The 17,799-nt window shown below is 43.5% G+C and overlaps 2 long non-coding RNA genes across 2 annotated transcripts in view; one reads left to right on the forward strand and one right to left on the reverse strand.

Moving 5' to 3' along the window:
* LOC310757703 overlaps positions 1–17,799 on the reverse strand; it is a 421,645-nt gene that overhangs the window by 344,985 nt on the left and 58,861 nt on the right. The window lies entirely within an intron of this gene.
* Positions 10,820–17,799, forward strand: part of LOC310757680 — a 50,881-nt gene continuing 43,901 nt past the window's right edge. The window contains exons 1-2 of the long non-coding RNA XR_014545402.1: positions 10,820–10,893; positions 11,398–11,494. This is a non-coding gene — a long non-coding RNA (uncharacterized lncRNA). The remainder of the gene's footprint in view (positions 10,894–11,397; positions 11,495–17,799) is intronic.

Here is a 17,799-nt window from a genome sequence, read left to right on the forward strand (position 1 = left end):
ATGTGTTTACTGCAATACCAAAACCCTTTTCGCAACTTCCCTCCACATATAGAGGAAATGCATAGAGAGGGGAATGAGACCATACCCACTGAACTTTGCATGTAGAGCTGAAGGCCTGGAAAGGGCCACCTGGGTGCATACGGTTGTATGTGCATAGGTGTCCACAGGGAACCCTGTGTCATCAGGATTTGCAATTGTTTGGCACATCCATGGACACCCATCTTTTATGTACCCAGGTGCATCTTTTCAGACCACCAGCTCTAGGGTGCAAGGCCAGTGGGGCACAGCAGTCTTGGGGGCATAGCCCCATTTCCTTTTCTACATTTGGAGGGAGTCTATGAACAGCGATGACTTCAATGTGCAAAAGGACCACCACAGATTCAGTTCTGCAGATAAATTGTTTGAATCACTTCAAACATGATGCCTTTCAGTGTAGCCTGTCCACACATTCAGCTGCCAGTCATCAAGGGTACGGTAATTTTGTAGAGAAACCAAGTGCCGTACCTGTAGGTGTGACAATCTGAAAAAAAATGTTGTGATTTGTTATCAAGTCTGCAGCACACATTTTCCTTTACAAAGATCGTCCTCTTGTAGGAAAACTGTGATGAGGATATCAAATGACACTCAGTGGGCAGAGACCTCAGGGGTCTTGCCTGAAATCCCCAGTCAGTACTGTGTACATAGTCACACACAACCTGAGCTCATAGGGACACTTTTGAAGGAGTGTTTCACCTGCATTAAAACCTGAAACTGGATGGATTCATCTTACATCTTGACATGCTGAAAGGGTCTAGTGAATGGAGTCCATGAGTGTATAACTAGGTCCCAGGGCACGTTGCAACAATAAAACACAACAATAAAAACAGTTTAAAATAACTTACAATAATAAAAATAAGGTTAGTGGTTATTATTGGAGTAGGAGCAAGGAGACCCAGGTTCAGAGCCCATCTGAACCTTGAAGCTCATTGGCTGACTTTGGGCTAGCCACATTCTCTCAGCCTATCCTACTTCACAAGGTTGTTATGAGGATAAGATGAGTTCTGGGGGTGTACAATGTGTGCCTTGCAAACCTGTCTCTGTGTTCTGATAATCCTGACCTGCACTGGTCCTGTAAGCACTCAGAATAGCCCTGCTGGGCAGCTGCTTGAGGATACAAAGGTGCCAGAGAAGTCAACTTTCTTCACTGCCGTCACTGCTGCACTGTAGGCACGGCTGTGCACTCTAACGTGTGTTCGATCAGCTTCGGTATGAGACTTGTACCACTTGTGCTGTAGCCACCATCCAACCTATTGATCTAATTCAGGGGTGGCTAAGCCATAGCCCACTCCCCCCCACCCCAATTTGTCATTTTTTAACTTATAAAAAAATATAGTGGTGTTTTTTTTTAAAAAAAAGACTTCTCCCATGGGTCACCTGCTGTGATGCCATTATGGTAAAATATATTTTAATTAAATCAAACATTTTTTTTAATTAAAAGAAAAGCTAGTCCCCCTCTGTGATGTTAAGAGGTGATTTAGTTGGCACTGGAAGACCTTACCACCATTAGTCCATTTTTAAAATTTAACAAATACATTTTACTGACTACTCTTGTAGGTCCATTGCTGTGAGGCCAAAAGGTTTTTGCAAATTGACACCTTCTCAATGTCTGTTCTTCTAAGAGACAGAGAGAGAAAGAAAGGACCTGAATTTAACAATGAATATTGAATGATTTTTTAAAATAAAAAAGGTAAAATAGTGAAGAATAAGGCTTTTCAAGAACTGTAGTTCTCACCCCACCTGCTTTTGCAAGTATGCCTCAGGGTGTTGATCGTGGGCCAGTGCTGTCCTTGGCCCCAAGAAAGTTAACCTCATGCACTGATCTAATATATTGATATGAGTTTCCGGTAGTGATAGGCTGTATGCCTGGGCCCCTTCTAATTCCTGGATCCACCATGAATTCAATTCCTGGAACAGCCAGGCTATCTTCCTGGTGAGGTAATGGCCCTCTAAGTATGGGCCATTATGGTAACAAAGAAGAAGAAGAAGAGGAGTTTGGATTTGATATCCCGCCTTTCACTCCCCTTCAGGAGTCTCAAAGCGGCTAACAATCTCCTTTCCCTTCCTCCCCGCACTCTGTGAGGTGAGTGGGGCTGAGAGACTTCAGAGAAGTGTGACTGGCCCAAGGTCACCCAGCAGCTGCATGTGGAGGAGCGGAGATGCGAACCCGGTTCCCCAGATTACGTGACTACCGCTCTTAACCACTACACCACACTGGCAAAGGAAGAGACTGTGTGCCTGATGGAAAATGGGTGGGCCTCCCTCCTTCAGCTCACTGATAGTTAGAAAGACAAAGGCAGAGTTGGTGTGAGAGAGGTAGAAGCAAGAAACAAGGCTGTGGCTCTGGGAGAAACAAGACCTTTGTGAGGTGTGAATGCTGTAAGTGCCTCCATCATAAGCTCAGGTTGTGTATATGTGTAAATAAACCATATATCATAAAGACACCACCGTTTCTGCTGTCCCTCATTGCATGGAAGCCGAACCCTGGTTGAGTGCCTGGAACCCCCTGGAATATGAGATTGGGGTGGTGTGAAACAGCATTGAACAGAAGCGTAACTTCTTGGCTAAGGAAGTCCAAGCCAGAGAATGACCATATACATTCTTTTTTTGTTTCAGTTTGCAGCTGCATAGAAATGGCCTCAAAGAACATTAATTACAGATTTCCTTAGGCAATGACCTAAGGCAAGTTGCCTATTTAGAGATGGTGGGCTTGGAGCATTCCTCACTCTCCCTCCTCTTCCCTTGAGCTTCAGATAATGGAATAAAGTTCCAACCTCACTTGCATCTCCAGTAGAGGTCTCTTTCATGGATTTCCACCAAATTTAGCCCTTCAGGCCAGGCTTCCCCTGTTAAAGAAAGCCAGATGGGAAACATCAACGGAAAATCTCATTTTTTAGTAAAGTGATAATGTACTGCACTTCCCTTTCATTCGGTGCTGGATTAACACCCTTGCCTAGTGAGAGGTAATGCCTGGTTGCCTTAATGACTCTGAGAGATTATTAATATGTTATGGTGTGTTGTACAAATACCCAGTGGGTATCCCTTAATGTGTGAACACTGAGAATGTGTTATGCAAATGGCAAAGGTAGGACTGTCCCAAGATTTCTGCTTGGGGCAGATATGAAACAGCTGCCCTGTTCTACCCAAGGCATGCCTCTATATTTCATTGCTGAGATCAATTCCAACAATGTACTTGGTAAAGCAATTCGGGACTTCTTATTTTGAATAGAAAAGGAGTACAGGGCTTGCTTATAAGATGAGCTTTCCTAAACAGGATAATTTCATAATTGACTTCATTTGTTGGCTACTTTACAGCAGCCTTCTTCAACTTGGCACCCTCTGTACCCTCTTGATGCTTTGGAATATAGTTCCCTCAACCCTAGCCAGGCTGCTGTGAGTTGTAGTCCAAAATATCTGGAGGGTACCAGGTTGCCAAAGGTTGGTTTACAGGATTAAGACGTTAGTCAAAGACTTGCCATGAGTAAATTTTGCGTAAGAGCCTCTGGATAATTAGAGGGCTCTTTGACTTTTCTGCTTCTTTTTGGGGTAAATGAGACCAGTGCATATGGCAGCCAGTTCATCATTTGTAGGGGTGCAGAGGAGCATAGGGTTCAATAATGGAAGCTATGAGGAAATGAGCCAAAAAAAGTATAGCTGATGCCTGGGCATTCTCTGCTATCCATATCGACAGTCTTCACAGATTGAGTCCACCTCCAACAGCTAAAGCCTCTCCTACCTATAAACGAGCCTACAGACCCAGTGGTGGCTGACACCCATTGAGACTGGTAGGGCGAAAGTCAGGGAGCCCAACATTAGGTGGCGCTAGAGCCCATGACAGGCAGAGCCAACCAATTCTGGTTTTATCCCAATCCTTCCTGCTGAGTTCTGCAAGGGCAACACTGAGATTTAAGAAAGAGACAACTGGCTGCCCACCAGATGAGTTGTAGGTCGGGGCTGGCTGAGGGCAGGCAGGTTGGTGGGGCAGACCCCAAAGCATTCTCACTAGCTCTATTACTGACTTAGGGAAATCTGCGTCTTTGCATACTTATGGAGCCCCTGGCTCTGTTCTTTCAGTGAAGTCCAGGTGAGGGAGAACCTTGCACTCATCTTTATAGAACCATTTGCCCAGCTGCGACTGAAGTCATTCTTCCCCTGATATCCCACCCCCTGATGTGGCCAGAGTGGGCTCTGTCTATGTTAACTGGCAGGCACGGTTGGGGGGCAAGGGAGGAAGGCAGAACAGCAGCCTTTGATTAAAACTCAGCCCCTCTGGCCTTAGATCTAAGCAGACACAGCCAGTCCAACCCCCTCTTTTTTTAACAAATGATTTTATTTTATTACAGAAAGGGCCAGTATTTAAAAAAAGAAAGAAAGAAAAAAGCAAGCTCTTGATTATGTTTTCTGTTCACCAAGACTTTTCCTGTATTTGACCTTTGGATAACCTCCAAGGCTTACAAACATTTGAAAGGAGTAAAGGAGCTCATTTTATTACGGGGCCTCAGCATACATTCTTTCCAGCCTATCTTTAACATCAGTTGACAAGAATTATATAATTGCAGTCTGTGATCCCTTTAAGGCTAAAACATATTCGTTTTCCCTCGCAGAACACTTCAGGTTTCAGACTTAGATGTATACATTTTCTCTCCAGCTAGGTCAGTATGTAAAAAGATGGTGTCCCTTGAAACCGGGCCATTCCCATTCTACAGAGATGCCCCGATTTAATCGCCCACCCCCTTTGAAGTCAGAAAGCAGAAGGGACAGCAGCACCCACCCATCTCGCTTGTGTGTCTTTGTTTCCTGCGACTCTTATGAGCCACTTCACGCATGGGGTGCTCCTGCCATGAGCACCATGGGAGGGCCTAGTTTTACCACCAAGCTTCTGCCCTTGTTTTTGCGAAGCAGTACTTTGTTTGGAGGGACATGGGTGGCACTGTGGGTTAAACCACAGAGCCTAGGACTTGCCGATCAGAAGGTCGGCGGTTTGAATCCCCGCGACGGGGTGAGCTCCCATTGCTCGGTCCCAGCTCCTGCCAACCTAGCAGTTCGAAAGCACGTCAAAGTGCAAGTAGGTACCGCTCCGGCGGGAAGGTAAACGGCATTTCCGTGCTCTGCTCTGGTTCGCCAGAAGCGGCTTAGTCATGCTGGCCACATGACCCGGAAGCTGTACGCCGGCTCCCTCGGCCAATAAAGCAAGATGAGCGCCGCAACCCCAGAGTCGGCCACAACCGGACCTAATGGTCAGGGGTCCCTTTACCTTTACTACTCTATTTGGATGGTGTCTATGTATCCCACCATGTTTTCTGCAGTGGTGGTGGCTTGGGCTGGCCATGTGTTGTGTTGTCTTGGGTTGGTTGTATCTCATCTAGAAATGTTGGTTCACAGGGGGGGGGGGAAACCCACCTCCATATGAATCTATTCATGCATCTGCTTGTGGCCCCATAATGTGATTCTTAGGCCGCTTACACGTTAACCAGCTTAAAACACAGCGAGGTTGTTCCATGCCCCTCCTCGAACATGGCATGTCGAATTGCATTTGCATATCAAAATCCTCCACTGTTTGCCCACTTCATCAAGTAGAAAAGGGGCAATAAAGTATCCATGGGCTTACATTTCCAAATTGGATTGAAGCTGGTTTAGGGGGATACACATCCAAACATAGTATTTCTCAAGAAACTACCAGACAGATGTGGATTGTGGCTCATGTTATGTGTGCACTGCTTCTGAAACTAGCGGTGGGAGGACACTGGATGCAGAGTAAATGGGAAACTCTGCCAGGCTGTCAGAGAACACATTTTCTTTTCTCCTGCCAATTTCATGTGGTTCCTTTTTAATATTTCCATTTTTATTGCATACATCAATGATGCCACAGCAACCCAATAATTTCCACAGTACAGTTTTTCTTTACTTCTGTGTCACTCCCCCGTGAACCTGCTCTGAGGTAGTGTAAGCACACTCCTTGCTCCCTTTGCTTCCATAGGCCTGGGCATGAGAATCTGCATTGCTAGGGGAGCCACCAAGACTTTCCTTTTGTCTTTGGGGAGACTGAAATGAGATTTAGATTTAGAGAGGTTCTGAAGGACAATTAGAGCTCTCCAGGCCTATTATACCCAGTTCTTGGCTATAGAAGGATTCAGAATAGCGAAAATCACATGTTTCATGGAGCAAACATATCACCTCCTCAGGAGACAGTTCCTGGGCTCCTGTAGTAATTCCTTTTAACCATCACATTTTGGTCCATTCCACACCTAGGCTTGCCATTGAATGTACATAGATCCAGCAGGGCATGAAAACCTATCTCAAAGATACACAGGTAAGGCCTATTTGCTACAGCATTCAGGTGGAAGCCAAATGACATTATTCTGCTATGATGGCCATTATCTCATATGATGGCCATTATCTCATATCTCATATATCTCATACACTGTTCACCATGCAGTTAGGCTGTCCTTGACTACACCAATACAATCCCCTTCATTTATTCCTGGCATGGAGAAAACTGCTACAGGTGCATGGCAAATGACTCAAGAATAACAGCTTACTACATGATTTAAATAATATTTCATATAGCAACTCCCAGATTTGGGCTTGGGCAATTGTTTTTCAGAATTGGGGAGCAATCGCACCCTTGTAGTTAAGAGGGCGTAAGCAGTGTGTCGGATCAGTCGAAAGGACCGATGAGTCCAACATCTTCTCCCAGCAGCCAACCAGATGCCTATGATTCCTACCCAGCAACTGGTACCCAGAGGCATACTGCTTTCGACAGTGGCACTGATGGCTTTATTTACCCTCTATGAATTTGTCTAATCTTTTAATGCCATCCGAGTTGGCACCCATCGCTACATCTTGTACAAGTTCAACCATAGTTGAACTGTCCTACAACCTGGCGCAGAAAGGGTTGGGGGAAGAGGGCTGAAAGTGATACGAAACAGCTACCATGAACAGCGGTGAGGACGCATAGACACCTTTCTTTTATCCCGCTGCCACATTTGGTCAAGCAGCTTTTACAGGCTTTTAGCGTGCGACACAAAAGTACAAAGCTGGCTTACCAAATGTGGGCTGATTGTACATGCTGTTGGCAACAATGCCTCTTTCATAGCACCTTCAACTTTTCAGTCCATAGCAAGCAAGATCTAAAGGTGTGTACTGTATATACACGATGCTAGGGATTGGTTGGCCGGGGGGGGAGGGGAGAGAGAGGGAGACATACCAATAAGCGATTACAGTATGGCTAAAGGGAAGTTCGCTCAGCTCATTGCTTTCATCAGCAGGGTTATTTTTTTTTTATTTTTTTGCAGACAGGACACAGCTGTAATACCCTCTGCTGCTCTAAAAAAGGAAAATCTCAGGTTTGCTAAGCTCTTCCCCGCTTCCAGTGGTGTCTCTGTATCAGCCGCACACATTCTTGTTTCTGTTTCAAACCAGAGACAAGTTTACAAGGCAAGTTTCTCCTCCGCGATCGCAAGAGGCTTTCTTCCCTCTTTCTCTCTCTGCGAGACAGAGGATTAGGTCATCAGTAATACCATTTGCTTCTCTCTCTCACTTGCTCTCTTTTGGTTAATCTCCTCTCCAAGATGTCCGTGTTACAAGAGAAATAAAAGGTTTTAAGTGAGCACATGATCTCCCTCCCTCCCTCACCTCAGCACTCCAGCAGAGAGGGTGGTTTTAGAAAGAAATGGCCACATGGCAATGCTTCAAAAACAGAATTTCAGGTGCTTGCGAGACAAAAGGTGGGGGAGGCAGCCACAATGGCTTGCTTTGGAGAACACTGCCATTGTCAGACCATTGGCCCATCTAGATCAGGGCAGCCTCCTAGGTAGTGAGTGGCAGCTGCTCTCCAGGGTTTCAGACAGGACCCAGCATTGAACTTGTGGCCTCATAAATGAAAAGCAGATCCACTACCACTAGGCCACAACCCCTGCTCATAGCCTAGGTGTGGGGCAAGGTGCAGGAGGGATTGGCTCCTGCCTGCCACCCACCATTAATGAAGGATAATGTGTGATGCATGGATAGGCATAGGCCCCCATCATACGATCCCCACACCCCTTTCGAGTGGTGGTAGGTCACTGCTCTTGAGCCTATGTCTTTGGGCTGCGCCCCACATAAAGGGGGTGAGAAGGGTTTCCCCGTTCCCTTCCCTTTCTCATTTCTCTTTGCCCTGCACTCTTCTTTCTTCTGAATCTTGGTTCGATGCGAAGAATTTCTCACATTAATTCTAGAGCTGCAACATGTGCCATTTGACACTGTGTTCAAGTCCATCAGTTCACTGGCACACAGCCACATGCTTCACTACATTGCCATTGCAACACATGTGCATTGATAAAACGCAGCAAAAATAGCTGGGCAAATAAAGAAGCGGGTTTGAATAAATAATAAACAACTGCAAAGGCAATCTGGATGCGATTATACGTAGGAATCTTGGATTTTTCTCTAAAGTTGTGAGTGGCAAGAGCTGCTGTCCATTTTCACCTTTAAGTTGCTTGACTACATATGGTGTTGTCATTGCAAAAGTTATGATGCAGTTATACTGTTGGAAGATTGGGACAAAGGCATGAGAACTGAGGCTGCAGCTCCTACCGCATTTATCTGAATGCAACGGGACTCACTTGGCTAGGGTTGCAAGGAGACTCTTACATCCCAAGGCTTTCAAGCTGCTGGTTCTCAGAGAGGGGAGGCACCACTGTTGGGTTTTAGGGTTTTAGTTTTCTCAGCCATAACTTGGTTCCGGCACCTCTCAGGTGAGCGCCATTGCCATCATAAGAGAACGAGGGAGGTGTTCACGGTGAGCATCTTTTTTCCACAAAAACAGGAACCAGGAAATCCGTGAACCAGGAAGTGGCATTTGCATTTGCTTTTACCATGAACTCAGTCGGCAGCTGTTATGTACTGAGTTGAATAGGATCCAAACTGCAGCAGTCTGATTGGTCCTAGAACAATAGGATCCAAAAGGCAGCAGTCTGATTGGTCCTAGAATAATAGGATTCAGAATGCAGCAGTCTGATTGGTCCTAGAACAATGCAGCAGTATGATTGGTTGGCAGGAACCACCCAATCATGCTCCAGATAGAAGTGAATCCACAACCTGATTGGCTTACAGTAGAATTCCGGAATTAGCCAATCATGTGCAGCCCATTGTGTAAATAATGTATATAAAGCAGATACTTTGAGGGGACTTTTATTTTTTCATTCCTCCTCACCACTATGAGCTGAATAAAGAGCATGAAATCACTTTGCGACTCTGAGTATATTTCAGCAGCCTTGGCTTCAGTTCCTCTCTGGAGTATGGCCACAATGCTGACTTCCTTGCAGGAGTGTTGTAAGGATTCCTTAGATATTGTATGCCAGGTGCTTTGAACACTTTAAAATTACTATGTGCTTGAAGAGTACTTACTGCAACTTAATTTTGAGAAGGCGTGGCTAAGATGGTACTGCAAGGCTGCAATACTATAGCTACTTACCTAGAAGTGACCAGCATTAACACATGCATATGGGGTTGCCAACTTGAATAAAATATTGGGAGGGCCAGGTAAGCCCCGCCCTATCAACTGCACCATTTCAAATGCTCATGATTTGAATGGCAATGCCCATCAACTTTGGGGGCCCCTGGGCCCCTCAAATATTGGGGGGCGTGACCAGAGTGAGCTCAGCTCCTATGCATGCAACTGTAGATGTTAAACATTGCTACCACGACTAGTATTACTACTTCAGAACTCATATACACAGAACAATCCTGTTTATTTTGTAAGTCACTCCCACTGTATTCAGGGAGGCTTGTTCCTGGGTTAAGAGACTGGAGGCTCAATCCATCCCTGAAATACCTTAAGGGTTTTATTTTTTTATGTGGGGGGAGTAATTATGCAGCACTTCTATCGGGTACAATCAATCACTGTTTTATTTAAAAGATGTTTAACAACTGAATGTGAACTAGGAGTGCTGCAGAACGCGAATACAACAGAGTTAGTGCCCAGTGGGCTTACCGACGAAGAGAGATATGTATAAAATGTAAATACTTGGCCCAAGGTCATGCACAAAGGCAGTAGTAATAAGGGTGACAAGTAGATTTTTGGTCTCCCGACGCTCAACTCTTAACTAGATACAGGGGCTGCTGCAACTGTATCTATGTATCTCCCTCCATATACACAAAAGAGCCTTTGTAGGGTATGCTGTGCACACATTATTGATGGTTATATCATATCAGTGGAAAGATAATTGTTGCTGTTCTGTCTGTCTGTGTGTACTGTACAGCTTCAATTATCTATCCATAATAGGGAGAGAGGGCAGCACTGGAGAATTTTAGGTAATCAACCTCTCCGAAAACGGAGGGGAGTTTTCAAGGCAATTACGAGGCATTGTGGGAGGTGGCCCAGTTTTTGAAAGGCAGAGAGTTTTCGCTAACTGGTCAACTGAGCTTCCTATCAAAATGGTCAGTACTTGATTTGGCTTCTTAATGTTTGTAAATTAAAAATACAGATAAATAATCTCTAAATAAACACACACACACACACACACACACACACACAGAGAGAGAGGTTGTTCTGCATTATAGAAGCAATAACATCATATTGGGCCTCTCCGCCTTGTCCCCCTGCATTCAGAGGCATACTTCCTCCTCTTATCATGACAAGAAGCTGCCAATAGCCATTTCCTCCATGAATGTGTCCAATCTGCTTTTTCTCCTGCCCTCAGCCATTTAGCTTTTAATCAGAATAAATCAACAAACATCCATTCAAAGCTAGACAACACTGATATCAGAAACTTTATTTCTGCTTCCCTTTTTCTATTTTGCTAGAAAAAGAGGTGTCAGAACCCACCATGAACACCTGCCTCGTTCTCACCTGAGAGGTGCTGGAACTGAATTCTGGTGAGTTCTGGCTGAATAAAAGCCCTGACTAACAAACTGACCTTTCCATGCACATTGCACAGAATTGTCTGTTCGTGGTGGTCCTGAGTGGCTTTTCACCAACTTCTTGGGAAATAAAGGTCAATGCAGGAATGTTTGAATTGCTAGTTCTTGCTTGACACATGCAACTTCCTTGACACATGCAACCTGACTAGCCTGTCAGGTTTTAACTTGCTGTGTCATCTGCCAATGAGTGGCTGAGCAACTGTCTTCTAAATGGGTCTAAGTGGGCAGAAGTATCAGGACTGCTGCCTATCATTGGCTTAGCTGCAGTGATGTCACAGAGAGGCATGGCAGCCTTGCCGTAGGCAAATGAGGTTTAAGGGGGATGTAGGAGGCCATTCCTAAAGCCAATCTGTAACTTAATTTACATTTTCTCATCATAAGTCCAACCAAAGCTAACCATGCTAAAGTCCCATTGATTCCAGAGGAAAAGGATGAATCACACATTTGATTCTCTTGCAGAAACAGCTGAGACTAATAGGGACTGGCAGGATTGTGCCACAGCTGAAAGCAACTTACTACAAATTTTTAAAAAGAAAAACCAATGAGGAAAGGGAAGGTAAGAGTGGAGGGGAGAGAAGAAGTAACTTTAAAAAAAATATTAAAGGACATTAGGGATTTCAAATGATGCCTTATTGTTGTGGGCTGAGTAGCTGAGCAGCCTGTGACTAGGAGGCCATTGGTCACAGACAGCTGACTTTTCCTTTATAGGGTGTGAAGGATTTTTGGCTTTAACATGCGATCTGAGTGTCTCTAGGTGTTAATGAGCACCATGCCCTGAACCATACAAGCAAACAAACATAAGATCTTCGTGGCTGGCCAAAACAGTTTTAATTTACAGGGATAAATCTCATTAAGCCAGATCCATTACATTCTACCTTTTTTCTATTTATTTGTCGTGAATTCAAGCAGCTATCTCAAATAGCATGACCAAACTGAAAACACATTTCACGTTGCCACTCGGGGTCCCCATCCACGTCTCAGGCTCTCGCGGCCAGCACATTACAACCCCGAGCAGAATTGCTAGAATGTGTGAAAGAGATGCAGATGTCCACGGCTGTGATTCTGGCGTGTGCTTGTGACAAGCCATCAAGGTTTATAACAGGGTCATAAAGGCAAAAGAGTTGAGAACTGTGTCTCCTTAACTTTATCTACTTTCCGAAAGTAATGAGGATCAGAGAGATTAAAATGCAGTTAAGGGGTTTGTTTTTAATTCAGGGTGTCCCCCCTTTCCCTCCAAGAACTTTCTTTACATCACCAATGTGGCAAACTTTTGTTTTTGTGGGACAAAAACAACATCAACAAGCACCCCTCAATGTTCTTCCAACTCATAGGAACAATAGCTAAAAGGAATTGTGAACAGGAAAGATGTTCTGGAAGAAGGAGCCATATTCCCTGAGCCACCATCTTCCTCTTGAAAAATCACAAAACTCTTGGGCTTCGCCAACTTTTTGCCTTGCTCCACCTCTCCCGCTATGTACTAATTGCCCACTGCCCTTTGGAGCCCATATATAAACTTCTTCCTGCTAGCAGACTTGTCTATACCACAAAGTATGCATGGAGCTTGGCTGCAAGATGTCCCCTTATGACTACTGTGTTAGTCCCCTCCCTCCATGTTTGGCCACACCTCTGGCTCTGCAGAGAAATGCTGGATCCATCAGAAGCAGGAAATGTTTTGAATTCTGTTAGCGTTTCCCCTCAGCCCAAATAGCAGTTTTAGGCAGGGCTTTTTCCCCAGCTGGAACTCAGTTCCGACACGTCTCAGGTGAGCGCTGTTGCCATTATAAGAGAACAAGGGAGGCGTTCATGGTGAGTTCTGGCACCTCTTTTTCTAGAAAAATAGCAGTGGATTAAGGGTTTCTACCATCAACCTGCCTCAGTCACAGTCAGAGTAATATCGCAGACCTACCAGGAAGGGATTGAGTGATGGTGCTTCAAACTAGGGCGATGGGGACCATGCAACTTACTCCCCATAAATAAATTGCAAGCCTGGCTCAAACAAGTGAAAGCTACCAGCCACACGCTCTGCAGTCATGTGGATGGACTCTGAAGACAAACGGGGGCGTTTACCTTGCACAAGAAACACAGAGAACCCATGCTGTGTTCAGGTTTTTAAAACTTTTTAATTTTTTATTTGCAACAAGGCCATTCCAGCAAGCTGCCTGCAGCAATTCTGCACTGGTATTCCTGAGCTGTAACTCTTCCCATCTCTCCTTTTCCTCCCTGCTGCTCTCCTTCGGTTTCATTGAGCCCTGTATCTTTCGCCTGGCTTTTGAGCTTCTTTTGCATGAATTTCCTTCCCCGCTTCTCAGTTTCCTGGATAGGCTCTATCACTTATCTGGATCATTTCATAGCACATAAATAAAGTGGTGAGATAAAGCACAAAGGGTTCTTGATAAAGTCCAAGTTTTGTTTAACAGTTAAGATAGTGAAAGTTTACAAGAGTTGTTCTGGGAGAGATCTGTGTTGTGAATAGAGCTATTATTGCCATTATCACATTGTTTAGACTGCTGGGCAAAAAACACAGGCATTTTCATACTTGTTTAACAGCTTCATCAGGCTGTATATTTTCATTGTCCTTTGGACTCAGTTGTCATGGGGATGAAAATGACACAATAAAAAGAATCACTGATTCCTTCATGACAACTGATAGGTCCAAGAAGTCTTTAATTAGCAGGCAGTAGAGATTAAGGATGTCAGACCCTCTCATTCTCCGTAAACTTCTCTCCAGGAGTCTGATTTTCTCCCCACAGGCCAATAGAGGGCAGTGCTATCCTGTTTCTTTTGATGCTAAAGGGTGTGTGTGTGTGTGTGTGTGTGTGAGAGAGAGAGAGAGAGAGAGAGAGAGAGAGAGAGAGAGAGAGAATCCAAAAATAAAACTCCACTTTTGCTACACTGGCCTATAAACGGGACATATGAGGGAATAATAATATATTTTTGCACAGAAGTAATAGCTTTGTATCTACAGTTACAATTCATACCCAATTTTCAGGATGAAATTCCCACAATTCCAATTTGTTATGTCACTGAGAAAAATGAAGGCAACTTATCCCCCCCATGGAACATGCTACTCAACTTCTACCCAAATATCAGAGTAAATGGGTATGATGTTGTAACAGAATGATTCTTCCAGAAAGGGTTTGATTAATGAATAGAACACATAAACATAGATGTGTTCACTTAAGTCAGAGAAATGGATGTGTGTGTGTGTGTGTGTGTGTGTGTGTGTAATTGATGGTGTTCCTCATTGTTAAGGTAAGATATACCATCTGTTGAAGATGTTCTGATTCATTGCATATAAATGAACACGTTTAAAAATAAAAGCTCTTGTATAATTATGATTAAAATGTTGTTACACTTAGCAAACAAGTCAGTAGATGAGTTCTTGTTCCTAAGTTTTTTTGTTTGTTTTTTAAATCCATAAACAGATATGAGAAGAGTCAAAAACTGTCAATACCAGTGAGCATTTATTTGGCCAATTCCATCATTTTGCGCGCACACATACGCCTCTCACTCATTCACTCTCACACACCAATTTACTTCCTGTTATTTTTCTTAAGTAAACATCAAGGGTGGTCAGAATGAATTACTTTTAATGCTCAGTGTATAAATACACAGGAGCCTTCCTCTTCCTGTTCTTGAGTCACAATCCAAAGCAAAGGTTGGCATCTTACTCCTTTGGATTGTTTGATTATTGTTACTATTCATGCTTTTAAACCATTCCTTCCATATACAGTGTATCAGTGTATTCTTCAGTGTATCTGAAGAAGTGTGCATGCACACGAAAGCTCATACCAAGAACTAACTTAGTTGGTCTTTAAGGTGCTACTGGAAGGAAAAAAATTTTTTTTGTTTTCATTCCTTCCATAGCCAGGGCAATTTACCAGCTACCACTTTTTCAGACCATGTCGCCATTTAAAGTCTTGGGATTCTAGGAGCTATATAGCATTTTCATGGTTTGTGATTCAAGAAAAATGTTTTATGTCCTAGGCTGTTTTGTTAGACCAGCATCCTAAAGAGAAACTGAAGCAGTGGAATTATACTATTTGTTTGAGTGCGTCATGTTCATACTATTATCATGCAACAGAAACAACAATTTCAGATCTTCAAAGGTCTTGCAGGTTTTTAATCTTCTCACAGGTCATAGCTGAAGCAATCAACAAACTGGTGATAATTGTTTTGCCTACACTTGAGCTGGCTTCACATCTTTTAATATGCATATCCAGGAGAACAACTATTTACTGAATAGTAAACATGACTTGTGCTAATTCAATATGCAGCGATTGCAGACCATCCTTTTTTAAAAGTCTTCAATATCTTCCAACCTAAGGCACCTAAAATTGTAATTCACTACCTGTGCATCATTCTTCACAAGTCTTTGCTTTGTGAAGTTTGTTAGCTTTGACTTACGTGGCCAACTTTCAGCAGATACAGGTATGACGAGTCTCAACAGTACTCATTTTTACTTCACTGTGGTTTACATTAAATCAGAATGAATTGTTCAGAATGCATTAATTTTTGAAATTTAAAAACAGGTATCTTAAAGTTTGGGGCAAACACCAGATGCTGGCACATTATGCATATGATAAGGCCGATCAGACTTGGGATTGTTCACATGAGTAAAGGAGCAGGCTCTGAGAGGAAATACTCGTCCTACAGAGTTTACAATCTAATTTCTCTCTGATATGACTATTTGGCCAATTCCTAACAGGTAGTGGTGAGGCCAAAGCCTGCAGTCTGTAGCAAGATTCCCATAAAACCAAATTTTTGCAGCCTTTGTGGAGTGCAAAGTTACCCCAATTAATTGCAGCCAGAATCGTAGACTCTGGGTCTGCAGGATTTGTTCTCTATTTATTTAGATGAAGGCGTTATCAGCAAAAGGAGCTGATCTTGAAGGCATGTTTACCGCCAAGATGATATATCCTGCATTACGTTATCTATAAGTATTTTTGCTATTATAGAAACTTTTCCTCCTGGCTGGAGCATTTTGCTGCAGCAAATTGCAGAGCCAAAAAAAAGGGGGGGGGGAGGAAGGGACCTTCATTTGGCGGCACAGAAAATTTGCATAAAATATTGCTCTAAGCACTGGAGGATCTTATTACATAGGGTTTTGATGATAATCTTTGTTGAAATAATATTTAACACATGCTGCACTTTTAATTAAGTATCTGAATAATCTCAAATTAATACCAGAGGTTTAAAAATAAGTTTTCATTTTAGTGAACTGTAACATAATAGCAGGCACCATGGCCATTTCTCTCTCCCTTACCCTTTGATTTAATTAAATGCCCCTTTGTGTCTTTCTTGTCACTTCAGAAATGAGCATGAAGAAAACAGGGCCAGAAACAATTTTTAAATGCTTTTTTTGCTTTTTGCACACGTCTCATTATGGTTGTTGTTGTTGTTGCTAATAATAATGATGGTGACGATGATGATACATTTTGCTTCTGGAATTCAGTGTTCTTTGATGAGGATGTTTAATTGGAATCAACTGGATTGGTGCTTTGCAATTTGCCTGCACACTCAAAGGGCAATTACAACATGTTGTTACCTTTGTGAAGATGTTTCGGTATATTGGTGCTGAGACAAAAGTCAGTGTTTGGGAGCAGCAGTCTGTGGCGGTGAAGTTGGTTCTGGTGCACGGGTGCACACACACACACACACACACACACACACACACACACACAACTGCAGACTGTTCAGTCTCAGCAGTTTGCACAACATAGGCATACTCTGAAGATTATTATGCTGTTGAAGTTGGAATGCAAAGTAAAAGGGAGGGCTTAATGTTTCCTGAGAGGAATCAAGCGGTTGCAAATAAATTCGCGTTTATTCTATTTATTTTTTCAAATTAAAAAGCCCTGATCTGGTAGATTTGTTTGCCTTCCACTTGGGCATATTTGACAATCAGTGCTTCATTATTTCATCTTAAGAAATTCCATTTGAATAAAGGTTCATGGGAGTGAGAGTTTTCTATTGCAGCCACTTTGGTCTCTCTCACACACAGGGAAGCACATTGTTTGCTCTGCATAAGGCGGCGGGGGCGGGTGGGGGGGGGAAAGAATATTCACCATTTGGAACAGAGAGGATGTAATCAGACAGGCTTTGAAGGTTTTCTGTTAGATTCCCCCTTTATCCCATCCCATCTATCATTGTAAAGGAGACATATATAACTGCTGCAGTTTGTATATTGAGGGGAGCTGCCTGCTTTTTTCCTTTTGCTGAGATAATGACACTGTGGGTTGTTGACTGCTGTTATCTCTGATGACAGCCTTATCTGCATGGCTCTGATTCTAGCTCACAGAGTCGGGAGATATACAGTACTTATGAAACTGACCAGTGCTCCAATTATATGGGAGAAAAAGAAAAAAGAAAAATTCAGAACCCATTTCGACAGAGCAGGAAAATGTTCGTGATTTGTACCTCCTAAATTTTCATTTCCTTTAAAAAACAAAACATAATTAAATATAAAATCCTTCTGGGATAGGAAGCAGCGATCAAGGTCAGACCAAAGAGAGGCAGTGGCCCCCATCCCAGCGACAGCAATCCATGTGACACGTGCGGGTTACACATGCAGATCTGTTACAACGCTGTAAGTCAGTTGTGGGGATCAAACTTACACGTACCTCCTCCTTCTTTGGGTAGGCTGAGAGTACAAAGTGGTACCCAGATTCTGCCTGCCAGGCAAGTTAGCACCACTGCCTCCCTGATCACTCCGCTGAATCAGGACTAAATCGCTTCAGTCAATTCATTCAGCCAAAATGATCTCTCTGTTGGCCAACGCTAATGCAGCACAGTAGAGTTGTAAACAGAAATCTTCACAAGGTCCTGCCATGCTGCACCACTTCCTTTTCTCCAGATCTC

The sequence above is a fragment of the Podarcis filfolensis genome (assembly GCF_964270895.1).
Source record: "Podarcis filfolensis genome assembly, chromosome: 2".
In the NCBI taxonomy this organism is placed as follows: domain Eukaryota; kingdom Metazoa; phylum Chordata; class Lepidosauria; order Squamata; family Lacertidae; genus Podarcis; species Podarcis filfolensis.